At 43.4% G+C, this 23,656-nt stretch overlaps 1 long non-coding RNA gene across 1 annotated transcript in view; it reads left to right on the top strand.

The window, feature by feature from the left end:
- The first annotated feature begins 594 nt into the window (after positions 1–594).
- LOC137561197 (uncharacterized) overlaps positions 595–23,656 on the top strand; it is a 32,506-nt gene continuing 9,444 nt past the window's right edge. The window contains exons 1-4 of the long non-coding RNA XR_011029920.1: positions 595–996; positions 2,359–2,414; positions 2,516–2,560; positions 11,977–12,007. This is a non-coding gene — a long non-coding RNA (uncharacterized lncRNA). The remainder of the gene's footprint in view (positions 997–2,358; positions 2,415–2,515; positions 2,561–11,976; positions 12,008–23,656) is intronic.

Genomic DNA, 23,656 nt, shown 5'->3' on the forward strand with positions numbered 1-23,656 from the left:
CTCATTATAATCCAGCTCAATCGCATACAAAACGCGGCAGGACAACGATTGCGCTTTGACCAAAATTGCATCGCAATCGGATTGCACTCAGGGCTCTTTTCCACTATGAAACGCGATCGCGTTTCAATTTCCATCATGCGATTGAGCTACTATACTCATTATAGTCTAGCTCAATCGCATACAAAACGCAGCAGGACGACGATTGCGCTTTGTCCAAAATCGCATCGCAATCGGATCGCACTAATGGAAATTGCTGCTGCAGTTTCCATTAGTTTAATGTACCTTGCGATTTGCGATCAGAAGCAAATCGCAGGCTAGTGGAGAAGGCCCTGACCTGGAGGAGCCTGAATGGAATAACAGCCCGTCTTCCTGCTCTGAACTCCCATAGCAGAGCACAGCACAGCCAAAGGAAGCAGGAGGAGGACGGGGCTGCTCTCACACAGGCAGAAAGCTGCTAGCACAACTGCAGCAGCCCTCCTAGACAACGCGCCCATAGCAAGCTTATGCCTTGCGCCTCACTTGCTAGCTACGCCTCTGTGTGCTAGTCACATGAGCGTGACGTCACCGGGCTGCTGAGTGACTAGCATGTAGCGGCGGCTGTGCAGAGAGAAGTGGCCATTGAGCTGGGGAGAAAGGAAGGGAGCTGCTGTGGGGGAGATGGCGGGGTGTGGGAGAGCAGAGTCGGGGTGCAGGGAGAGTATCCCCGCTTACATAATGCCAGGGTTAGGCGAGCAGCAGCGCAGAGAGCTGGCCGCACAGGCTGAGCAGAGGCGCCGCTCTGTATTCCTCCAGCAAGAAGGAAGACTGCACAAAATGGCGGCAGGACAGGGGTGAGGGGCTCCCTGGGCTGAGCTTGTGGGGTAACACGGGGGACTCCTGTCTAGTGATGTGGGGAGCAATGCAGGCTGCCTGGCTGCGGCTTCCCCGGATGCTGAGGGGCTCGGGGGGCCCTGGACACCGAGTGACATCTCCTCCCTGTAATGGCGGTGCAGCTGGGTGAGTATGGCTGCTGCTTCTTTGTCCTTGGGGTGGGGAGAGAAAACAAGCTAATGTCCTTGAAAAAGCTGAATCCTGACCATTGCTGGGCTCCCTTCCCCAGCCCAGGAGCCCCAATCCTGGCTCTGCCCTCTGCCTGCCCCTCCAGGGGCTCAGCATAGACTTTATACCATTTATCTGCATATTTCCAGCTTTTTCTACAGATTTGCTGTGTTGTAGATGTTTCCAGGCTGCACCTTGTCTGCCATGCTGGCTTCACAGAGCTGCATACCTGGCTTGTGCATCACACACAGGGCTCCTCTATGCCCACATTTTATGGGCTTTTTCTGCCCCTGAGATCTACAGACATGGATAAGAAATTATACATATTGCCTGTTTGAACTGTATGTGATTTATGTGAAAGCTATAGGGAATAGTGTGGTTGCTTGTTTGTTTCTTTGGGAAGCAGTTTGAGGATATGGTGTAAATCATATATTTTCACTTATGTAGGGTGTAGTCTTTTAACCATTTCCTTGCCGTTTGTAGTTCTTATAATGCATTCTTTGACAGCTTTTCTGATTTGTGTAAACATAGCTTATACTTTATGTAAATATGGCTTCATATAGATTTGAGAAAGAATTGTGGCTTTGTGCAGAAGTAGACTTGTTTTTACAGTTTAGGTAATAACCTTGTCTGCGGTTTTTGCTGTTTTTGGTTTGCAAGGTATGTAAATTGTGAAGTTAGGACGTAAGGTAATATCATTTTGTTTTGTCATTACCTTATTCCTCTGCTAAGACCACTTCCAAAGTGTTATAGTGATACGTTTACAGTATCCATAATGTAATTTTATATTCCATCTTGCATTTGGAGAGAATGCAGATAATCTATAGAAACATTTTATATACTTTGCATAATTATTTTGGGTATTGTTGCTAAATAGTTGGAACAGAAAGCCTCTTGAAAATTGCAGCCACAATTGATTTTGCTGTTTATCTTGAGTAATGAAAAGCTTTTCTAAAATGTGGTAAGCTTGGAATTTATCAAAATAATTTTTGCTGTTCTAAGTAATTTTGAAGAGCATGGCATGCCCTTAATATTTTAGCTTATATACACAGTATGAAGCACAGTAACTGTTGCCCTTGCTTTTGTAATTTTTTATTTTGATTGTCCATTTCGAAAATAAGATATAATGCTTGCAGGTATCCATTCTGTTTTTTTCGAGACTCAAGAGTTTCAATTTAAAGAGAGTACAATATTTTTTGTAAAGGCTTGTTTCTTTCTAATATAATATGATTAGGAATGCTTTAGGCTGGATGTATTGATTCAGAATCAATACTTCCGTAAATTACAAAATGCCTTATCATATTCTTTTATTGTTTACAGGTAACCAATATGACAAACTGTCAGAGAAGACCATGATATATATACAGTATTATCGGGTAAGATTATAATACTTTTATGGCAAAAACAAGGTGATTGTTTTTTTTTAATTCGAAGCACTATATATATATATAAATAAAAAAAAATCTTTCTCTTTTAGGTTTTATGTTTGTTTGAAAAGACATTGGATGACAGATGTTTACAAGTAAGTATTCGGAAACCTCACTACTAGTACGAGTAGCACACGTATTTTTAATTATAGAAACTATGGGGAATGTGACTAAAGGTCCTAGATATTATTATTAACATTAGTACATAATTTCTCTCCCTCTACCTTCCCAGTAAGTCTTTTAAATTCCTGAATGCCATCAAAGAAGTTATGCTGCAGTTAGTAAACATTTTCCTCATGCTTTACAATATCTTAATCTGGTTAAAATCTGCAATTCGGAAGTTTGTGCATTTTTGATCTATAGGAAGCATATCATGTGTGACTAGCAAATTTAAAAGTAAAATATACAGAACGTCCACATTTTGTTTAACCAATTACAGTAATTAATATGTGGAATTCAAGTGCACAACCTTTTATAGAAGTTCATCACTTATTTAATATAGTTATTGTGTATTTTATCTGTATTGTTAAATGTAAAGTCTTAAATACTTAAAATATTTTGATATTTGTATAAACAAACATCCTAGCTTGATTCTCAAATAGTAGTCAGACTATTTTTAAATAATGATTTAATAGTACAATTTTAATAATGTGAATACCTGGAAAAATAATGAAATTGCATAATTTTGGCTGTATTTTATATTAGCAGACTTGACAAAGATTTTGTGTGTGTGTGTGATATATTTGTTTTTGCCTTTTCCTGTTTTCACATGTAATCGATACATATACTACTTAAACACATTTTCAATGATTTACAGTTATTGAAAGTGAATATTTTAAGATCCTTCGATTAGGCTGTCTGAAATAAGTTTTTTTTTTTTTTTTGTTTGTTTTTTTTTTTTAACTACAATTGCCACTGAAGAAAAAGCTCATTGTGCCAGGCTGGGAAACTTTGGTAGCCCAGTTGCTGGAAGTTAAGAATGGCATCACAAGAATAATGTCCTATTTTTGTTATGTTGTAATTTTTTCAAGCACTTTCAGCAGAAACATTTTAAGTGTAAGATCAGAGGTTTTTTTTATTTTAGATCAAAACATATATTTTTTTTTTTTTCACTGCCTTCCAGTTAAAATGTTCAAAAAAAAAAAATGAATGTGAACATTGTTTGCTTATTTGTTTTTTACTTTTTAAGGGGTCATTGCATAACACAGAACAGACTAGCAGTCTGCTATGAACTGTATCCCCACAAACAAAATTATGTAAACACATGATCAGGTTGTAAGCCTGTATTTTCGCTTTGGCATAGTATGCGAAAATCTCTCACAATACCGTTTACCTACACGCTCTATGAAAATGTATGTAAACAATACTTATAAAGGGCTTTTTATTTTTACAATTTAAGTCTAAAGCGTGTCTCTGTTTAGAAAATGAGACTCTATTTTGACTTAATTAGAAAATATAGAAAAGTGAAATATTTCCTAGTATACTGTACACCTGAAACTCCTCAGTATTTTTGATGGTGTTAGCTGGCATCACCTGTTCAGAACGCATCCGGCCAACAAATCATCCACGCACAAAATCTTGGCAGTAAAGATTTTCTTTGCAATATTTTAAATGATTACACCTTTTACAAAATGCTGACACGTTTGTCTCAACAAATTTCCAAAGAGCAATGTGCAATTCTTGTAACTTAACCTCAAAGGAGTTGGCGATCTAGGGCTAGAAGTCTTTTATACTGATTAGTCACAAATTAAAAAAAACAAAACATTCACATGTTTAGTAAATTACATTGGAAAAGTTTCAGCAGTGGCACCTGTCTAATTTATAAGACGGCAAGTGAACAATGTCAACTAAAAGGTGACGTGTTGAAATCAGGACAAATAGACAAGAACTTTGATCTAAATTACTTTGCGAAGGGATGCATTTTGATGGCTAAATAAACTGAACATTACCAAAATAGGTCTTGTGGGATGTACCCGGTGTGCAGTGGTTACTACCTATTCTAAGGAATGACCAGTGAAGCAGGAGATGGACACCTAAGGCTTATTTATGTACATGAAGACTATCCTGTCTGCTATGATTTCACAGAATAGCCACTGTAGCATGAATTGCTTGATGCTGGCATGAGATGTATTCAAACAGTGCATTGCAGCTTGTTGCATGTTCTTGGATCAGAGTGGTCATGCTGACCAATGCCCACTGCCAAAAAAAGAGGCTAGTGTTCGAACTGGACCATGAAGCAGTGTAAGGGTATGACTTGATATTTATTTTTTTTTTTAATTCCCCACATGTCAATCCAGTTTTGCATTGGTGGGATGTGCTGGAAAAGTCCAATCCATGAAGGCCCCACTTCACACCTTATTGGACTTAAAATTGGTGCAAGGTATTTTAAAGGTTGGGATGCTTTGTGGAAGTCCATGCTTCATTAGAGCCTTTAGGCCTGGTTCACACTGCAAAATACAATTGCTAAGCGATTTTACAGCATTTTTTCTAAGTGTAGTTGCTCAGAAAATGCTGCATGAGGGACAATTGTAGTTTTAAACAAATTGCAACGCTGCATTAAGATCATCCTCGTGCAACCGGTTACATTGTTTTGCCAATCGCCAATGATCAGAAAGCACTTCTAGTGTGAACTATTCCTTACACTATTAGGCACAGGAAATTTTGTGTTTGGAATGGCTAGTAAATATTTGATATTTTCAACTAAAGATCAGTACTAAATACTCAGTGCTGCTTCAGAAATTCTTCTAAATTCAGCTGTTGCTTTTAATAACACCTACAGTTCATCCACCCACTTTCTTGCATATTAAAACAAAATTGGTGTTAGCAAATATTTTACAAAACTAAGTTACAAAGTGGTAAACCAGATTTGGCTGGAGACTGCACCGTCCATGTAACAAGGTTAAGGTCCTCTTCACACCACACACTGTTCCGTGTTGCTTTGTCTCCGCTTCTGTCCAGGAATTGCATTCACTGACATCGCAACATTTCCATCACATCCTGTGCCATGCAACCCAGTGAAAAAAGAAAAATGCATATCGATGCACTTTGACGTGGTTGAAGTGGGCGGCGACATTAAAGCACCGCTTATCCTGAAAAATGTGACATACACACATAAAATATAGATTTCTCCAGGAGTATAATGCACAATACATTTTTTCTGATGTTGCTGTCAGTCGGCAGTAATGATCGTTCCTTGTGGAACATTGTCAGCATTAACTTCATGTTTTACAAATTCATTACTTGGATAGGTACACCTTATTTTAGCAGTTGGACTGATCAACTGCACTTTAATAAACACTTTGGTAAATCAAAAAATATCATAATCTCTCATAAGAAGATGGGTAGTCCAAAATCTGTCAGCTTTTACCTGTGTGACGGCGCCCTAGGGCGGGGGGCTTTAAAAGAACTCTGGAAAGTAATATGCATAAGTCTATGTATGCTGAATGGATTCCCTGTGGTTAAAGACTCTATAGTGAATTCAAAGCCCTGCCCCATGTCACAGGCCACGCCTTTAGATCTTTATCATGGCAGGTCTTCTCTTGACTACCTATTGTTGTGGGTATTTTTAGAGAAAGGTACAGCTTTTCTTGGAGTCAAACACTTGTGAGTACATCAATTGTTCCAAATCTTGCACGTAATGCAATTCTTAAGGGTTCACCCCCACCCCAGGTGAGTTTGAAGTGTATATGAGTCTTAACACCTGCCTTTAGTTCCTATTTCTAGCTTGTTCATTCTTTAGTGAGAAGCAATGAACCTTAAAGGGAAGGTCCAAGCAAAATAAAAAAATGAGTTCACTTACCTGGGGCTTCTCCCAGCCCCCTGCAGCCATCCTGTGCCCTCGTAGTCACTCACTGCTGCTCCAGTCCCCCGCTGGCAGCTTGCTGACCTCGGAGGTCGGCGGGACGCATTGCGTACATTTTTACGCATTCCCACTAGTGCAGAACATTAACACATACAATTTTACGCGTTAGTGGTTCAATGCGTAAAAATTTACGCATTGAACCAGTAACGCGTAAAAATGTATGTGTTAATGTTCTGCACTAGTGGGAATGCGTAAAAATGTACGCAATGCGTCCCGCCGACCTCCGAGGTCAGCAAGCTGCCAGCGGGGGACTGGAGCAGCAGTGAGTGACTACGAGGGCACAGGATGGCTGCAGGGGGCTGGGAGAAGCCCCAGGCAAGTGAAACTCATTTTTTTATTTTGCTTGGACCTTCCCTTTAAGCTAATAGTGTTTTATAAGATGCCCTGTTAAACGCAATTTTATCTCTGTTAACCTGCTCAAGAATATTGGTGGATTGACATTATCGTCCACTTATGCTCTGTGTGAGACCACTCCTCATAAGCGGTGCTCACTTGTTTTCACTATCCATCTATCGCTTGTTTGCCCTCTGACCAAGATATGACCAGTGTATAATTTTATTGGTAAGGTTTTTTTTTTTACGTGAGAGACTGATTAAAATGGTCTGAAACTCAGCATTTCTTCTTTGCTCTAAGGGCCCATTCACACTTGACAGCGCAATTTTGCGTGAGTGATTTTTTTTTTTTTCTTTCAGCGGAAAAACCACTGAACACTGCGGCGATTTTTCCGCAATCGCGTTTAGCGCTTCTATAGCGCTGAAATGCGATAGCCGGGAAACTACCTGAAAATGGTGCAGGCGATTACCGCAAATCGCCCAAGTAAAAATGGGCCCATAGGGTTTTATTACACTAGCGCTTTTAAAAAGCGCTATCGTTTGAGTGTTTTGCCGAAATTGCGGCAAAACGCTCTAGTGTGAATGGGCCCTGAAAGATTTCTTGCAGCTTTAAACCTACTAGCACAAACAAATTGTAGCACAACAGCATTCTAACACAGCACTTTGCTCTGCAGTGGAATGCTCCTTCATCTTATGATCCTAACTATCTGAAGAGGAGATAACATTGTTTACATTCTTAGCTGTGCTGAAATTAGGGCTGTGGAGTCGGTACAAAAAATCTTCTTACTCCAACTCCGACTCAGTTTATAAAACCATTGACTCTGGGTACTCAAAATGTCTTCGACTCCGACTCCACAGCCCTGTCTGAAATTTCTCTCTTCTTCAAACATGCACTCAATTCAGAAGAGCTCACTAGAAGATTTTAATATATAATTTTTAACAGCTATGAATAAAATGCAGTGGCAGCTTTCAGAGCAGATAAACTGTACTTTTGGAACTTGTCATTTGTAAATAGACAATGTTACTTGTGCACAAAAGCAAATATTGTAACTATGGGCAATAAAGTAGGGAAAACACATTTTTAATTGAATGTTACATAAGTTTTATTTCACTTTAACAAAACACTTAAAGTGCCTCAAAGGTTATGACCTGAGATTGAGTATGCCCTGTAAGCTAGCACTCCTAATCCCAGTTTGTTGTATGAAAGAGACCTGTCCATAGATGCAATCAGTCAGATTCCATATAGTCACAATGGCTAAGACCGAATAGCTGTCCAAGGCTGTGGGGACAAGATTGTACACCCGCACAAGGCTGGAGTGGGCTATAAGACTATCAGCAGCTTGGTGAGAAGGTGACAAAAGTTGGTACAATAATTTTACAAATGGAAGAAACACCGTTTTCTACCTTGGTTCTGGGGCTTCATGCAGGATCTCGCCTTGTAGAGTTGCAGTGATCATAAGAATGGCGGTAAAGCAGCCCAAAACTACACAATAGGAAGTTGTCAAGTATCTCACAGCAGTGGGGACCAGTTACTAAGAAAACAATTGGTAGCACGCTAAACAATATAGGACTCAAATCTTGCAGAGCTCTCAAGGCCTCCATGCTCAAGACAGAACATGTACAGACCCATCTGCAGTTTGCTAATGTATATCTGAATGATCCAGACAACTGGGTTGTGGTCAGATGAGACCAAAATTCAACTCTTTGGCACCAATTCAACTCACCTTGTATGGAAGAGGAGAAACGCTGCCTGTTACCCCAAGAACACCTCCCCACCATTAAACATGGAGGACACATGCTTTTGGGGGTCACCTTCACCACATCAAAGCGATGTTGGGGGGGGGGGGGGGGGTTGTACCTCCTTCCCTCAGCCAGGGTATGGAAAATGGGTTGTGGATGGGTATTCCAGCTTGACAATGGCTTAAACACATGGCTATGGCAACAAAGAAGTGGCTCAAGAAGAAGCTCATGACTGTTCTGAAGTGGCCTCGCCAGTTTCTAGACCTTAATCAAATAAAGTGCTGAAAGTTTGTTACCAAACATCAACCACAACTTGTATAGGTTCTGCAAAGAGGAGTGGGCCGACTACAAGAAACATCTGAACTCTGTGATTGGCATCAAGGCATTTGTCACCAAATACGAAGTCTTATAACTAGGGATCAAATACTTATTTCACTCATTACAATGTAAATAAGCTCTGACTTTGAGGCACTATGTTTATGATGGTTCTTTTATTCTCTCTGCTGCAATAAACCTACTATTACAATTCTAGACTGGTCTTTTCCTGGTCAAAAGGCAAACAAGCAAAATGGGCAGGGGATCAAATGCTTTTCCCCTTCACTTTATAATTGAAATCTAGTCAAGTACAGAATTTTATTTGGAAACTGCTAGAACTTGTGTGATAGGGTTTCAAAAGTCAAAAACAGATCTGCAATTTGCGTGGTAAGTGGTGCATCAGATGCTGATGTCTGAGTACAAATTAGTCCCTGCCTTACTCCAATGCAGACTAGTTATTCTTTCTCAAATACTTTTTGATTTCCCACCCCCCCTTCCCCCCCCCCCCCCTTTCATAACTTTTCTGTTTACAGAGACCTTGTCACATTATTTAGTATGGACAGTATCTGAGGAGTTAGAATAATGTACAGCAGCTTGTTGAGGCATCAGTTGAGCTAATAAAAAAAAAAATTCAAAATGGGAAAAAATTCCACAGTTCCAAAGTGGACTGCCAACCTTAAATTTTACCTGAGATGTTAAAAAATAGAAAAATACATATGTGGGGCTTACTCCAGCCCTTTTCAGGCTAATCGGTCCCTCACGGGGATGTTCATCGGGAAATAATCACGAGTAACCACAGTGGTTCAAATTCGCTTTAATTGCCCGACCAGTGTTTCAACGAGCTTGCAAGCGTCCTAATGGACGTGTTGCAAGCCTCGCTATGGCGCACTTCATACTTCCGGCTTGAAGGAGGAAGTGCTCCATAGCGAGGCTTGCAAAGCCTCCAATAGACGCTTGCAAGTTCGTTGAAACACTGGGCGGAGAGCGGCATTATGCTTAATTAACCCGCCGCATATACCTGCTCAGCTGGGGGCAATTAAAGCTAATTTGAATCACGAGTAACCACTGTGGTTACTCGTGATTATTCCGTGATGAGCAATCCCTGCTTCCCAGGCACCTGGATCCTCCGCTAGGCAGCCTGTGAATTCCAAACTTTTATCTACACAGCGCCCACGTTGTCATATGTGGCTTACAAAACCTTCACCAACGCCCTTCAGCGATACTCGCCAAATGGGATGGACCATTATTACAGTGGTCTCTGCTCGCATGTGGGGCATCAACTTGGTTAGCCTCACCTCACGATCAGACCCTCTGTCTTCCTGCAGACATCTTCTCATACATACTGGTCAGCAAAATAGCTCACAATAATCCTAATAAACCATCATTGTGCAACATTACTTTAAAATCAGTCTTGTTTATTCATATATTGCATTCATGGTTCTTTGACGTGTCACAGAGCTTTGAGTTTTACAACGGGCTCTTCCCCGTGCAGTCCCCCTGGTCTGACCGCTGTGGTATCACTCCCTGCTGCACACTCTTGTCCCATGTGCACCTCTCACTTCAAGAATCGCAGCCAGAGACTCCGTCCTTGACTAGTTTCGTTATAGACACATAACACATCAAAAGATGGCCTGGTAATTCCGCCAGTCAGCACGTGATCCAAGGCCAGTAGCGTTCTGCAAGTGCAGAATGCTGACGGGGCACGCGCATGCACAGTATGCCCCAATTGGTGGCGGTAACGGGCTGCCTAGCAGAAAATCCAGGTGGAGGACAGCAAGGGACCAATTGGCCTAACCTATATATTTTTATTTTTAACATGTCCGGTTTACTTTAAGGACCACTACTGCAAAATATTGTAAGATTGAATATTCTGTGTATACACATACTTGCACACTACATATGTCAGTTACTTACAGTAAGTAGTAAAGCTCTTTTCAGATCTGATGGATTTTGAACTAGTCAGTATCCTTATGGGGTTTTCTCAGGAAATCTGTTATTTTCCAAAGCAGTTACTGAACAGCAGTTTCTTGGTCCAACTGGCAGTCGTGTGCAAGAAAGTTGGTAGTCTGGCCGCTATATCTACCTATCTATCTATCTCTTTTCCAGGGAGTGCTATTGTATAGAGAAAAGGAACTGCTGAAAATCCCCTTTTAGGAGATTAATTAGTCCAAAACCAGTCAGAGCTTTAATGCCTAATATAAGTGACTGCAACATCAGTTAAAAAAAAAAAGTAATTTATAGTGCATTGTATTATGGGAGGAATGTATGTATTGTATGTGTACACCTCTTTTAGGCCTAGTGCACACCAGAGCGGGTTCTGCTGCGGTTTGCGATCCGCTTGCGGGTGCGGATCCGCTAGGGTAATGTATTTCAATGGGCTGGTGCACACCAGAGCGGGAGGCGTTTTGCAGAAACGCATACTCCCGGGCTGCTGCAGATTTTGGATTGCGGATGCGTTTCTGCCTCAATGTTAAAGAGAACCCGAGGTGTGTTTAAAGAACGTTATCTGCATACAGAGGCTGGATCTGCCTATACAGCCCAGCCTCTGTTGCTATCCCAAACCCCACTAAGGTCCCCCTGCACTCTGCAATCCCTCATAAATCATAGCCGTGCTGTGAGGCTGTGTTTACATCTGTAGTGTCAGTCTCAGCTGCTCCCCCGCCTCCTGTATAGCTCCGGTCCCTGCCCCTGTCCCTTCCCTCCAATCAGCAGGGAGGGAAGGGATGCAGGCGGGGACCGGAGTTCTGCAGGAGGCGGGGAGAGCAGCAGACTGACACTATAGAGATAAACACAGCCAGCTCTGACAAGCTGTTTGTCAGCAGCGTGGCTGTGATTTATGAGGGATTGCAGAGTGCAGGGGGACCTTTAGGGGGGTTTGGGATAGCAACAGAGGCTGGGCTGTATATGCAGACCCAGCCTCTGAATGCAGATAATATTCTCCAAACCCACCTCGGGTTCTCTTTAAGTATAGGAAAAACGCAAACCGCTCTGAAAAACGGCACTTCAGAGCGGTTTGCCAGGAGTTTTTTGTTACAGTAGCTGTTCAGTAACAGCTTTACTGTAACAATACATGAAATCTACTACACCAAAAACGCTTCACAAAACCGCAAAATGCTACACTACACTAGTTGAAACGATTGGAAAACACAAGTTGTCATTTTAGGAAAGCGCACTCCCTCATTTATTTTCCTTGTACAAAACGCACTGCATGGATAAGGTTTATGTTGCGTTAGTAACCATTGTTTCCTCCCCTCGTTTTCAGGCCACTTGACCCAGACTAAGAGTATTCAATGGTAAGTGTACAGCTTTATTTGTCTGTCTCTTCTTGCTTTTACCGTAGTTCTGAGTACTTGTGTTCAACATGGCATTTGGAAAGTCTGTGAATGTTATTATATTGCAAATTGACAGTTTAATAGTAAAGGAAACATGCTACATTCTGATTTTTATTTATTTATTTATTTTTTTTATAGAGGTTACTGATAAAATTAATGCAGTTTTAAACTTTTTATTTTTTTTTTGTTTTACTATTTAACCTGGTTGTGTGGCTTGTCTTAAAAAATCCACCTTTGTATGGTTAAAGCTAAAACCCCTATGTATACTATAACATTTCAGAGCCATTTGACTTTCCCATGTGCATACTGGACATTGCTGAAAATGAATGTCTGGGAACCAGCTTAGATTGGCAAAAGAAAATAAAAAAATTGCACTCTGTGATAAGGGCACTATTGAATTTTTAAATTTCTAAATATGGTCAAATGCGGAACGTTGTCATGTTAGAAATTGATGGGGTGATTTACAAAGGCTGGTGCACCGAACGTTAACTCCTGTAAAGCCTGATAGATTATAATCTGTCCTTGCACTTCACAAAACTAGAAGAATAACTTCTGGGAACACTTCCACTTATGCTGGGAATACACGGTTTGTTTCTGGCGCTCCATTCTCCGCTCGATCGTTTTTGCCCCTCGTTCTGCAGTCGATTCTCCTATCTTCCACTTGTTTTTCTTATCTTTGTCCATTCACTTCTATCAGAAATCGAGCGGGGAAACGATCAAACGGGAGATAATTACCGACCTGTCCTATCGAGCCATCTAAATGGCTCAAAAACGAACCATGTATTCCCAGCATTAAAAAACATGCATGCTTAAGTTGCTTAAAGGCAGAATAATAGTAGAAAGTAAAAGTTTTGTGAAACTCTCTTGCTAGCAGTAATTATGTAACTACAGCTATTATGTCTACTAGTCACAGTCAAACAAAGTGTTCTGGTCTGTGTAGCTGCTCCTAAGCAGTTAGGACTGGCTGTATGCAAGAGTAAAGGCTCGTACACACGTCTGACTGATGGCAACGAAGGGTCCGTTGTTCCCTACCGCTGGGTGGGTTTTCAGCAGACAGTACAGCGTGTGTACAGTCTGTCGGCGGACTGATAAGGCTGTTTCTGAACAATCCGCCAGGCGAATCGTTCAGAAACAGCCTTATCAGTCCGCCGACAGACTGTACACACGCTGTACTGTCAGCTGAAAACCCGCCCAGCGGGAAGTGACGACGGACCCGTCGTCGCCTTTTAGTACGGCGTGTGTACGAGCCTTATCTATACCTGACGCATCTTGTTTGTTACCTTGTTAGTGGAAAGGTACAGAGAACTCACTCAATTGTTGGGAGTCAATTGTTTCAACTCCTGCCTACTTAGATCATGGTGGCACAGAACTATCATTCTGTACCTTTGGTCTCTCCCAAAACCCTGATAAGATTGCTGTTGTGTAGCAGGGTATTTATCTGATTGCAGCTCTACACACTAGGTACTTGGTCAGATCTGCTTTCAGTGCTTGTAATAGCACCCGTATACTTTGCAATCTGCTGTACAAGGTTTTTATCCAAACTGACCCCATGTATGTTATATGAAGAACTACCAAAATCATGCATAATTTATCTGTATGTAGTCTGTCCTTATTTCATGGTTGTCGTTGAGATACGGTAGTTAGTTTGTACAACCAGATTGTATTATGTTTGGGCTTGTATTATGGAGAGCCTTGGGTTACACCAGTCATTCCAAGTTAAATCTCATGAAGGGTAACTTAATGCTATTTAGTGATAAGGTGGCCATACATCAAGCAATTTTGGTGGCCAATCGACCAAAAGACAGATCTCTACATGATTGGAGAGAGATGGCTACTATCAACCGCAAGCTGATCCACGGTCAATTTCAGCAGGAAATCTCTCTCGCAACACCGCCTCGTTGCTCCTGGCAGCGTTTTCCTCAAAAGTTAGATGTACCCACCCTGGGTCCCCTGCATTTATACTTTACCTATCACGCCGCCCCCCAAGTGTCTGATGATGTGTCCGCCACAGGTGCTAAACGACGTGCAGCACCAATGAGGAAGTACAGAGCGGACACTCAGGGCATGGTGAGACACGTAAAATATAAATGGATGTGCACCAGGGGTACAGCTAACATTTGGGGGGACACGGCCAGGAGTTTGTCGTGTTCATGATTACACGTCATTACCGCAGTGCACCTGATTGAGCAAATCTGCCCGAGACTTCCCAGCATGTCGGATCGTTACATTCAATTTGTGCCCAGAATTGGTCGAATCATTGATTAAACATGCTTTTGGGGGCACAGATTTTCATTAGATTCAATAATTATCAGGTGGTCGATTGGCTGCCAAGTCGACAGATGTATGGCCACCTATACTGATTTCACTTACTGAATTAATGTACCTGTTTTCCTATGCGGTAAAGAAGGCTTCACCTTTTTCTTTAGACATTTGAGTAAATTATTGGCAATTTTTTTTTTTTTTTGTTTCACTGAGGTTTTTTCTTTTTATTGGGTTGTCTTTGGCAGTTGTCTTTAAAGGAATGCGGTAAGAGGGGGAGGGAAGAGTTGAACTTACCTGGGGCTTCTAATGGTCCCCCGCAGACGTCCTGAGCCCCCAACAGCCAGTCACCGATGCTCCGGTCCGCCAGTTCAGTTCCGGAATTTGTGACTTAAAAGCCGCAAACCACTGCACCTGTGCGGCTGCGTCCTCTCTCCTGCGGATGTCACCGGGAGCGAATTGTGCAGGCGCAGACTGTACTGTGCCTGTACTGTACACTCCCGGTGAAGTCAGCGGGAGCGAGGCCGAGAAGGCACAGTGGTTTTCGACTTTAAAGTCCCAAATTCCGTAAGTGAATCGGTGGCAGGGAGGGGAGCATCGGTGACTGGTTGCGCGGGCACAGTACGTTTTGTGGGGGACCATTAGAAGCCCCAGGTAAGTTCAACTCCGCCCGCCCCCATTTGTCACAAGATTCCAGAGATTTGTAGAGCTCCTTTTTATTTATTTATTTATTTTTTAAATCTGCCATTCAACTACAAATACAGGCTGCACTCCTTTAAAATGGAGACCTGCACCAGAATAATAAACTGCTTTCCTTTCAATAACAATTTCTTTATGAATTTATTATGGAGTTTCTCAAATCTGCTCTATTTTGTTTTTATATATTTGCTTGTTTTGATGTTCAATCTTATGTTTTTGTGTTTCAAAGATTGATTATCAGTTATCTCCTGTCTTTGAGGTATACAGAGTAGTTACTAAGGATACCAAAGGGCTATGGCACAAGCAATTTCTTAGTGACAGTTACTAGTGAGGCTTGCATGTATTTCATTTGTGGCATCATCATTCATGATAGCAGAAATGCTCTTCTGCCATTAGTGGAATGGTGACCATAGTGTTCTCACTTGAGCTGAGAACAGACCCCACCCCAATTGCAGTAAGCAGACCGCACTTCTGTGTTATTGACCCAGGCTACAGCCAGAATACAGATTACCATCAGAGTGGGCGCTGCACTGCTCTCTCCTACTGGCCGTACATGGTCTGGTGGTAAATGAGAACTAGAGGTGGCCATGCACCTGATGATTATGGGCATAATTGACAGACACAAATGTATCTCTTGTTGATTCTGCCCATGTACTACAGGACGATTCCCATCCGATTTCAGCTTGATATCTTCAGGGAATCGGCTGAGCCCGCTGCATCCACACCGGCGCTGCCCCCTAATGTATAAATGTGCCCCCCCCCCCGTGTTTGCATTTATAAGTTACCTGTCCTGATGCGGCCTCCGGGCGGTGTCCTGTAACCTCTGGGTGATTTTTCCATATGCACTACTGGCGCATAGCGTCTGACGTCGGCGCATAACGTCAGACGCTAGTCGCCAGTAGCGTGTACAGAGTCGCCCGGAGGTCACGGGACTTTAGGCGGAGGCTGCAACAGGACAATTAACGTATAAATGCACATGGGGGGGGGCACATTTATACATTGTGGCGGGGGTTTGGTCGTCTCGTCACTCGTTCCCGGAAATCGCTGTTCTACCGCCGTGCACCCGACCAAGAAACTTCGACCCGACCTCTTGCAGCATGCACGATAGACAAATCAACCAATTTCTGTCCTGAAATTGGTCACTTTGTCGGTCGGGCATGCACTTGGCAGCAATGATTTTCATCCAATTCGATTATAATAATCAAATTGGATGGTCGATTGGCCGCGAATGCTGGGAATACACGGGTCGATCCGGCAGCCGAGTAAGCCGCCGGATCGTCCACGCCGGCGCTTTCTTATCGGCGCTCTATTCCCTGCCATTGTCCGCCGGCGGGGATCGAGCGGCTTGATCGGACCAGCTGAATATTATCAGCTGGCCGATACACGGTACAGAGACGTACCGTGTATCCCCAACATAAGTCGCCTGATGTAGTTGGCCATACACTTTTCAGTTACCGTTTAACTTTTTTCAGTAGATATTATGATCAGTATAACAATCAGTTATTTTATGACTACTAAAATCCAACATTGGGGTTCAATCTTTAAAGAGACACTAAAGCGAGACTAAATCTCGCTTCAGGTCTTATATATAGCAGGGGCACGTGTGCCCCTGCTAAAACGCCGATATCCCGCGGCTAAACGGGGGTCCCTTCACCCCCAACCCACCCCCCGCAAGTTGGTCGTGGGGATTGTCTTCCTGGAGGCAGGGCTAACGGCTGCAGCCCTGCCTCCAGTCGCGTCTATCAGACGCGCATCGCCGCCTCTCCCCCGCCCCTCTCAGTGAAGGAAGACTGAGAGGGGCGGGGGAGAGGCGGAGATACGCGTCTGACAGACGCGCATGGGGCAGGGCTGCGGCGGTTAGCCCTGCCCCAACCAGGAAGCGCTCCCCCGCTGCACGGAGGGGGTTTGGGGGGACAGGGACCCCTGTTAAGCTGCGCTATAGGGGCGTTTTAGCAGGGGCACGCATGCCCCTGCTAGCTATGAGGTCTGAAGCGAGATCTATTCTCGCTTCAGACTCTCTTTAAGCTGGGTCTAGACGTAACAGTCCGGCGGTTCGATTAGCCGCCGGATCGCCTCTTCCGCGTTCCCCGGATTCGATCTCCGCTCGATTCCCTGCCATTGTCCGCTCGTGGGGAACGAGTAGGGAATCGGCGGCAGCGAGATGGGACCTATCGGATCTTATCAATCGAGCCGCATCAGTGTCTCGATTGATAAGACAAATCTTCACGTGTAGACCCAGCTTTAGATTGATTTTTAGCTCTTAATATCGATCTTGCAAATGTTTGCATACACTTCAATCTGCGATAGCTTATACTTTGTGTAAATTAGACTTTTTGTCTAATCTAATGTCCAAATGGGCCAAAAGAAATTGTATAGTGACTGAACAATAATTCTCCTATTGCTGGCTATTAGAAGATTGAGCAGGTGCTTTCCCGTGGAGTCGGTACAAAAATCCTCCGACTCCTCAGTTTAGGATTCCACCGACTCTGACTCCTCTAATTTGCATATTACAATCTTGTTGATTGAAAGTATGTAACATGAAATTCGTCTCTTAACTGCCAACGCTTAGGAATTTTAAAAGACAACTTAAAGAGAACCCGAGGTGGGAATTACTTTTACTATTGGGGCACAGAGGCTGGTTGTGCGCACTAAGACCAGCCTCTGTTGCCCCATCGTGTGCCTCCATGTCCCCCCTGCTCGCCGCTATACCCCCCGCATTGCTGGCTGTGTCGCCAGCTCAATGTTTACCTTGCGCTGTCAGTCAGCGCCGCTCCCCCGCCTCCTCCGCATCGGCGCCACCCGCCGCGTCACTTCCCTCCTATCAGCGGGAGGGAAGGGACACGGGCGGGTGCGCCGATGCGGAGGAGGCAGGGGAGCAGCGCTGACTGACAGCGCAAGGTAAACATTGAGCTGGCGACACGCTGCGTGTCGCCAGCAATGCGGGGGGTATAGCGGCGAGCAGGGGGGACATGGAGACACACGACGGGGCAACAGAGGCTGGTCTTAGTGCGCACAACCAGCCTCTGTGCCCCAATAGTAAAAGTAATTCCCACCTCGGGTTCTCTTTAAGTGAGAAGGATATGGAGACTGCCATATTTATTCCCTTTAGTCATAGACTAAAACTAGTCCTTGGTAAGAGTACTTGTAAAAGGTACAGGTCGGAACAAAGAACATCTATTAGGCCCTAGGCAATGTAACTGTGGGTGCATGTAAGAGTGATGTGCAGGTACTCTGCAGGGGAATAAGGAGATTCTTCCTCTATTACACATTCTTCATGCACAATCTGAACCAGGTTTATGGGTGATAGACAAACACCTCTGTGTTCAATGTCCACAACATTCTCAGTGGATTCCCTGCAGCTCTGTGGAGAGTGCATATGTAGAGTATAGTACTACTGTGTAACAAAGTAAACCTGAGACAGATGAAATTAAAGTTTTATACATACCTGGGGCTTCCTCCAGCCCCCTTCAGGCTAATCGGTCCCTTGCTGTCGTCCTCCGCCACCTGGATCTTCTGCTATGAGTCCAGGTACTTGAGCCAGTCTGGTGTAGTGTGCATGCACACACTCCGCCGCCGGGAGCGTACTAGACCTGCGCAGCACTGTTGAGCAGGTGCAGAACGCTCCTGGCTGTGGAAGCGGCATGCGGCCGGACTGCGCTGACTGGCTGAATTACCAGGACTCAGCAGAAGATCCAGGTGGTGGAGGTGGACAGTGAGGGACTGATTAGCCTGAAGGGGGCTGGAAGAAGCCCCAGGTATGTATAAAACTTTTCTTTTCATCCTTCTCAGGTACCATTTAATTCGTAGTCGCCAAACCAAATTTTTAACAACGTATCAAATTATTTGATTTCATGAGCAAAGTACATTTGCATAAATCAGAATCAACACAGAATTATTTCCATCTCATTGACCATCTCTATTAGTGACACGGCTACACATCAGGCTTTATTCTTAGTGTGTGTGTGTGTGTGTGTGTGTGTGTGTGTGTGTGTGTGTGTGTGTGTGTGTGTGTGTGTGTGTGTGTGTGTGTGTGTGTGTGTGTGTGTGTGTGTGTGTTTCCTGTGTACACATCATATATACTGTACAGTCACAATCAGATGTGTATATCTGACTTTAAAAATACGGGGACTGCTTTATTGAAGCATCACAAGTAACTAATTTTGATTGGTTTATTTCATTTTTGTGGACTAAGCACAGCTATTACTGTATATATAAATTATTTATGATGACTATTATCTGAGAAATAGAACATTTTATCATATTTTCTATTTTAATTACAGTTTAAATTCATTAGGAGTCGGTGCATTTTTTTCTGACTCCAGGCACCCAAAATTGCCCCGACTCCGATTCCACAGCCTTGGTATTATCTGTGTGCCATGGTCCTTAAAGCATACCTGAGACGGTGATTTTAAAGAAAATATACATACCTGGGACTTCCTCCAACCCCCTCCTGCCTGATCGCTCTGACGCCGTCCTCTTCTGCCTCTCCACTCGCCCGCAACTGGCCCGGAAGAGCCTCCAGCCGACGCATGTGCAGTTGGGTCTGGACCGGAGGGCTTTCCGGGGCCAGTTGCAGGCAAACAGAGGCAGAAGAGGACGTCGTGGAAGAGATCAGGCCAGAGGTGGATGGAGGAAGCCCCAGGTATGTATATTTTCTTTATAATCCCCATTCCATTTAACCTAGCCATATACTAGTCAATATTTTGAATATATAATACAGATTAGGTTAATTAGAACGTTCTATTAATTGTCCATTGATTAGGAAAGGCCATTTGGATCATCAGGTGGGGGAAGGGGGCTAAAATTTGACAAAATATTTAGTATTGCAAGGTAGTAATCCAGGGATACAGGTCGTATTTTCCTGATCTACCACAAATGTATGTCCTGCCTGTTTCAAGAACCTGTCCTTTGAACCTCAATCAGTATATGTTTTCCAGATAACCTCCTACTATTTGGATAACTTGTGTTTAGCAAAACCAAATGGCTTTAACCAGCTGCGAGTGTCCACAACGTTTTATTGAGACCTAAAATGTAATGAAGCTGACATTTTAAAAAGCTTAATGCAGAATTGCAGTACCAGTTTTTTTTTTTTTTTTTTTTTTTTTTTGCAGCTGGTCAATGAATGTTTGGTTCAAATGTTTGCTGCAATCTTTATACACTGCTTTTAAATTCCTCCCAGCTTAGCTGACCCAGTAGCTTTCTTGATCCTTATTCACTGAGCCTGGTTTGAAGCTGTAGTTCCCCTCTGTTAGCCATGTGGCTGTCAACAAAATGGTGCACTACCCTGGTCCTCCACTTGGTCTTTTCCATTATAGGTTTCCAGATTTCCAGGTTTCATTAACACTTGTTCAGCATGAAGTGTCTTTTAAAGAGACTCTGTAACAAATAAAAACCCCTCTGGGGGATACTTACCTCGGTAGGGGGAAGCCCAATGAGGCTTCCCCACCCTCTGTAGCTTGGGGAATTCAGCGCTGGCTCCCCCAAAAGCTCCTCAATAAAGGCTGATCAGACAGCACGGGCAATATTTACCTACCGTGATCCTGCACAGGCGCACTAGCGGCTCTTAGTTCGGGTAAGACGAAAATAGTGAGAAGACGAGCACAAATTATAACTTGGGGCTTAATGCAAAGAAAACAGTCAAAGAAAGGTTCATTTTAAAGCCTAGGTACATAGACGTGCACAATTACTCAATTACTGTCATCTGCAGGAATCTGGACGAATCCCACAAGTGACATTTTGGGTCCGAGTTCTGCACAGAGGCGTTGCTAGTCATAATGTTGGCTACAAGTGCGGAGCTACTCGTAATCGAAATTTTAAATTGGATAGCATTGCCCCTGAAGGGGGGGGGGGGAGATAATTTACCTATGACGCCGCCTGTAGCTGAAACATTCCACTAAAGTCCACAGTGGCGTAGCTATGGGCCCCGCTGCAAGTTTTACATTGGGCCCCCCAAGCACTCTATGCTAAAACTTGATATGCCGCAACAAGACCTGCCAACGTCATTCACAGTATTAGAGGTGCAAGAAGGGGATAGGAAACAGTTTAATGATTACTACTATTCAAAACATCTATAGAAACGATTATTACCACCACAGGACCAATAAACAGCTAATACTTTGGTTGAGGAAGGGCCCCATGGTGCCCCTCTGGCCCAAGGGCACCGATGCGGTTGCTACCTCTGCAACCCCTATTGTTACGCCACTGGCAGTCCACGTAACGCCACTAATTCCTTCTTTAAACCAAGAGGAGGAAGTAGTGGCGTTAGGTTGAAAGTGAGTGGAACGCATCAGCTATAGGTGGTAAAGGTTAGCTAACCCCACCCCAATGTATTGCACTAAATGTTTGTTAGAAATAGGTCACATGTCTATATTAATGAACAGGTTGTCGCAGTAACACTAAGACAAAACACATTGCCTGTACCTAAACATCTAGCGATTTTTACTACTAGAGTAGACAGATCTCTCTCTGATTGGAGGAAGATCTGCTGGCCACCATAAACCACGGGCTGATTTCATTTTAGCATGAAATCTTTCAGGAATTGGCTTTGTGACGCCTCCCTAGGCCCCCCGCCTCCCCTCCGAAAGCGTGTTTGGCGTCACTGCACCGGCAACCAAGTGGTGCGCAAATCCAAAAAAGGTGTGCGAACACCGGATAGCTGAAGTATTGTTGGGGGGGGGTGTACATCTACAGTTCTGGATTATCTCACACTGTTACTGCTGCGTACCCGATTGAGCATGTCAGCCCGAGACTTCCCAGCAAGTCTGATCCATTCATGTGGCCAATTTCTGCCCGAAATTAGTTGCAACGTTAGTCGGGTATTCTTTTGGCAGCAGTAATTTTCATCCGATTCAATGGTAATTATTGAATTGGATGGTTGATCTGCAGCCAAATCTACAGATGTATAGCCTCCTTTAGAACTTCTTTCTGAGGCCTGTTGTTGCACTAGGCTAGTTTCACACTGGGGCAACGCATTGCATCCCCTGTAAAAACAGGATTGCAACGGATGCATAGTCAATGAAAGGTTTGCTTCACTGCAACTGTAAATGTGTGCGTTGTTTGATACCTCACAGCATGCCTAACCTTACGCTGACTGATTTCACTGCACTGCTGACTAGCCAATGTGAATGCGCTAACACAATGCAATTATATTGTAATGGCAATATGGTTATATTGTCAGACGCAATGCACTGCAACATCCCAGTGTAAACGTGCCTTACCCATCAATAGTAAAAGATATAGCAATCAAACATTTTCCATAGCAATGCTCTATAAAAGAGGCAAGGGTGAGGCTTGCCAGTGTCAGGTCTGCACAACAACCAGGTCTACCAGGGAACATCACCAGTGAGGGAGACTGGCTGGTGACCTGTACACTGAGAGTAGAATGAGTAGACCTCCAGAATTGTCCTGTTGGTGACTGAAACCATCTTTTCACCTAATTGGGATGTTGGAACGGACAATGTAATTGCATTGCAGCCGGGATGTGAATATATCATATAAGTGCACAAGCATGTTACCAGAGCAGCGGGTTGAATCCTTTGGAATAATGTGAGGTTTCCTGTGCATTACTGGATGATTGTCTACAGTAGTGGTGAAGCATACTTTATGTACTGAATGTGTTGCACACGTAATGCATAATGTAACTATTCACCTCAAGAGATCCTGTTTTTCCATGACATGCAATGCCTCAGTGTGCAAGTAGCCTCATAGTACCAATGGGAAGTCATGTGAGATAAATGGGACAAGACCTTTTCTACATGAAAAGTAAAAACTTGCTTACTACAGATCACTCTGAAAACTTTAAGCACTTATAAAAACGTCTAAGGTGGCATTTGGGGCTGGACAAATCTTAGGTGCCAGGTAGCCAATGTTCCTACAGCTGGCCCCTAGCCTGACTTTTTTTCTCTAAATTGTTGGAGTGGCCTCGTAAATGTTCCTGCAGGCTGATGATGATAATATCTTTTTTTGTATAGCGCTTTTCTCCTGTCGGACTCCAAGCGCTTGCGAGGCAGCCACTAGAGCGCACTCAGTAGGCAGTAGCAGTGTTAGGGAGTCTCGCCCAAAGAGCTCCATACTGAATTACTGGCTTACTGAACAGGAACAGCTGAGTTTTGAACCCAGGTCTCCTGTGTCAGAGGAAGAGCCCTTAACCAGTACACCATCCAGCCACTAGTATCATGCCTCTGCATGCACACTTGCATGTCTTAAAGTGCCCAAAAGTTCCCACGGTAGCTTAAAAATGTATAATCTAGCCCTTAAGGCGTTTCTTTGACCAGTTTTACACTAAAGTGATTTGTTTGGGTTTTTTTTTTTTAATCCACAAAAGCACTGCATGTAGCATTTGTACTGTGATTGTGATCATTTACAACAAGTAGAGAAATTCTGTAAAAAGCAAAAATGAATTTTTGCTTATTACATTTGGCAATTTTCAGTATAAACCAGCACTCAGACCTTGTCCCTTTTTATGCAGCCTGACAACCTATTAGTCCGTCACTGTGATGGAAATGTCAGTAGCTGATGTGGGGACGCTTGTGGCGGATTACATTTAACAATGGAGAAATGGAACTCTTGATATTGTGCTATTTGTATGCAGAGATCTAAAAAGTTGTCTCACACATTCAAGTGGATGCATGTCGCTTTCTACAGCTTATGTCT

This window comes from Hyperolius riggenbachi, chromosome 3, assembly GCF_040937935.1.
Source record: "Hyperolius riggenbachi isolate aHypRig1 chromosome 3, aHypRig1.pri, whole genome shotgun sequence".
Taxonomy (NCBI): Eukaryota; Metazoa; Chordata; class Amphibia; order Anura; family Hyperoliidae; genus Hyperolius; species Hyperolius riggenbachi.